A 3,820-nucleotide genomic window follows, 5' to 3' on the forward strand; every position below is an offset into this window, starting at 1 on the left:
ATGCAACTGTTAGTGATGACTTCCCTGCTCCAGTACGTCTTACTATACCAACCTGACAGAGAGAGAGAGATAAAGAGAGGATTCAAGAGATATACTGACCTTTTGACCTCCAGGAATATCACATGATATATCCTTGAGTACGAGGTCCAGTCCAGGACGATAACGTGTTGAATAATGATCAAACTGTACTCTACCTTCAACTGGCCAGTCAGTAGGTACACGATGATCAGGTATAATATCAGCTGCCTAGCAATCAGTAACAATCAGTAACACGTATATATTAGTCTATCTATTACTTCAGTTGGTGTTTCAGAATATTCTTTAGTTCTCTCAACTGCTACTATGTTAGTCTCTAATTGACTGGCCATCCTTACAATACAGTTTAAGCAAGAAGTTATCTAAGGGCATATGAGCATGTGCATCATTTTAAAAGTGTTATTAATGTCACTCTCACCTCTAGCCCATAGCTAACAGACAATCCAGTCAACCCACCATTAATGTGACCAAATATCTGTGGATAATTCCGTTGAAGGGCAGCAAACAGAGCTGTAAAGAATATAACCAAATTGCCAAGAAACTCCAGCCTAATACCTAACCACCTAATGACAATAATGTGTACACTATATACTTATATTACATATTATATATTCTAGGAATCCCAAGGTAAAAAGGGATATCCCTCAAAAAAATAAATATCAATTTTAATAGAAATTTATTTTTTATTTATTATCCATTATCTAGCGTGTACAGATGACCTTTTAGTGTCCATTTCCAAGAAAGTAAGCCCTAAGTATAGGTCATTAATACACACAATCATAAGGATTGACTGAGGTGAGATAAGGGAAGGGCAGATTACCTGCTGTTACTCTTCTAAGAAAACTATACCATTAAGCTATAAATCATATTGTATATAAAGGGAAATATATCACAGGACGCTATCGCAGAAGGCTGGCTTTGCTAAAAAAACAGATATCTGAGCTGACAGATGCACTAACTGAGGTGGGAAAGGGGAAGGACAGTTGGCTGCCGTTGCTTTTCTAAGACAACCATGTCAAAGTGTACGAGACAAGTGATATAACAGGCTGGGATGGTCTATATAGCGCAGGCACAGCTGCAAAAGGCTAGCATTGTTAAAAGAAGAATGACTAAACTGTAAACAAGTTATAAGTGATTGGTACTTGATAGTGGGTGGGAGAAGAAACAAAGATCATTTTAATGAATTGAGAGCTATAATAACATTTCTTAATTTCCTCTTTCCCTATCTTTCTTTCTCTCTCTCTCTCATTACCTATCAGCAGAGACGTTAGGATAATAAGCAATCTGATTGAAGTCAACTCTTTCCTCAGACTGTAATTGGAACTGGTCCACTTTAAAATAAGCTCTGATACTGCTGGCTCCACTGATACTTTCTTGAAAGTGAGAGTATATAGGAGAACGGGATGATGACTCTAATCTCTTCAACTGTCTCGATGTAGCTACATAGAAACGCTATGCATATAAGAATAAATGATGGTGGTAGTAACTAGTGTGTGTTACCTGTACAAACCCATAGAAGATTATCATTGGTACTATTACTATTACAAACCATGGTGAAGCTATACTTATGATAATGACTGTAGCTAGCAGCTGGAACAGTATCCTTAGGAATGTATTTAATGCTCTTGGAATCCCCTCATCAATAATATTAATATCCTATGATGATGATAATAATAATAATAAATAATAATAATAATAATAATAATAATAATAATAATAATAATAATAAATGCAGTCAGAATCAGCTGACAACATAAGGACATCAATATGTATCAAAAAGTGTAATAAAAATTGGGGGTGATTTTGGAGCCATTTTTTGGAAAAAACCATGGGCTATAGCCTTGGGTATTTTTCAAAAATTGGCTGATTTTTAAAAATGGCCATAACCCAAAAAATATTTGTCGGAATTGGCTCAAACTTGCTACATAGCATAAGGACATTAATATGTATAAGAAAATGCAATAAAAATTAGGGGTGATTTTGGAGCCATTTTTTGGAAAAAAACCATGGGCTATAGCCTTGGGTACTTGTTAGAATTTTGGCATTTTCTAAAAATGGCCATAACTCGAAAAATATTTGTCGGAATCAGCTCAAACTTGCTACATAGCATAAGGACATTAATATGTATAAGAAAATGCAATAAAAATTGGGGGTGATTTCGGAGCCATTTTTTGGAAAAAACCATGGGCTATAAGCCTTGGGTATTTTTCAAAAATTGGCTGATTTTTAAAAATGGCCATAACTCGAAAAATATTTGTCAGAATTGGCTCAAACTTTCTGCATAGCATAAGGACATCAATATGTATCAGGAAATGTAATAAAAATTGGGGGTGATTTTGGAGCCATTTTTTGGAAAAAACCATGGGCTATAGCCTTGGGTATTTTTCAAAAATTGGCTGATTTTTAAAAATGGCCATAACTCGAAAAATATTTGTCGGAATTGGCTCAAACTTTCTGCATAGCATAAGGACATCAATATGTATCAGGAAATGTAATAAAAATTGGGGGTGATTTTGGAGCCATTTTTTGGAAAAAACCATGGGCTATAGCCTTGGGTATTTTTCAAAAATTGGCTGATTTTTTAAAATGGCCATAACTCGAAAAATATTTGTCGGAATTGGCTCAAACTTTCTGCATAGCATAAGGACATCAATATGTATCAGGAAATGTAATAAAAATTGGGGGTGATTTCGGAGCCATTTTTTGGAAAAAACCATGGGCATAAGGACATTCCAAAAAAATTTACTAGAAGTGAAGGAGGAGGTATGTGTGCAAGGTCGCGAAACCATAAAAAGGAAGAATTTTAACCACTTGTATTATTAATTAATTACACAGTACTTAAAATACGTATTTCCAGGATTCAATGAGACATCATTTATAGAGGCTTTGCTGATGCTCACCACAATAATAATAATAATAATAATAATAATAATAATAATAATAAATAATAATAATAACAATAATAATAAATTATCTAATCTTTATAGTTATACAAAATGAAACCATCATATACTGTAGAGGCTCTCTTTTTTACCTTTGAGAACCTGTTGAGTATTCTACCAAGAGGTGTAGTATCAAAGAATGACATTGGTGATCTAAGGATATTACTCAACATTCCATCATGGAGTTTAACTGATGCTTTAAGGGAACCAATGGCCAGTGAGAACGAAAACCCTAACACCGCTGCAGCTTGAAGTACACCAAACAACCCATAGACACCAAGATTAAGAGCACTAAAAATTAATATTAATTCAATATAGTCCATCATTCCTCCTTACAGATCATCATTATTAAAACTATCATTATCATTATTATTATTATCTTGGGTGTTGCTCCAATGAGCAAGCCATACATTCTGACCGACAGCTGCTCCACTCGACAACATGTAAAAGAATGTTATTAGCAGTGAAATGTAATATGTACAAGACTTGATGTAAGAATTCAGCACAGAAAGCCTGATCTATTAAATAAAATACAAAACTAAGACTACCTATACTTACTATAAGCTTACATTGCCACTCTTCACTTTCTCTTCTCCAGTTAGAAATGAGGATTTCTTTTTGCGTTCTTCATCTGGAATATATTTATAAAAAGGTAAAATAGAAATAGTAGTTGCAATCTAGCTAACCTTCCTTTGCTTCAATAGCAACAGTCTTCTCATCACCTTGAAAGTCAGTACCTATAAACATTTAATATTTTTTATTTTTAATCTTTTAAACTACTGGAGCTGTATCTCTTCTTTTCATCATCTTCTTCATTCCCTTTGTTAGTTCCATAGTTGTGT

At 34.0% G+C, this 3,820-nt stretch overlaps 1 pseudogene; it reads right to left on the reverse strand.

Annotated features, from left to right (window-relative positions):
- LOC100640019 (multidrug resistance-associated protein 1-like) overlaps nucleotides 1-3,820 on the reverse strand; it is an 8,447-nt pseudogene that overhangs the window by 367 nt on the left and 4,260 nt on the right.

The sequence above is a fragment of the Amphimedon queenslandica genome, unplaced genomic scaffold (genome assembly GCF_000090795.2).
Source record: "Amphimedon queenslandica unplaced genomic scaffold, v1.1 AMPQUscaffold_13519, whole genome shotgun sequence".
In the NCBI taxonomy this organism is placed as follows: domain Eukaryota; kingdom Metazoa; phylum Porifera; class Demospongiae; order Haplosclerida; family Niphatidae; genus Amphimedon; species Amphimedon queenslandica.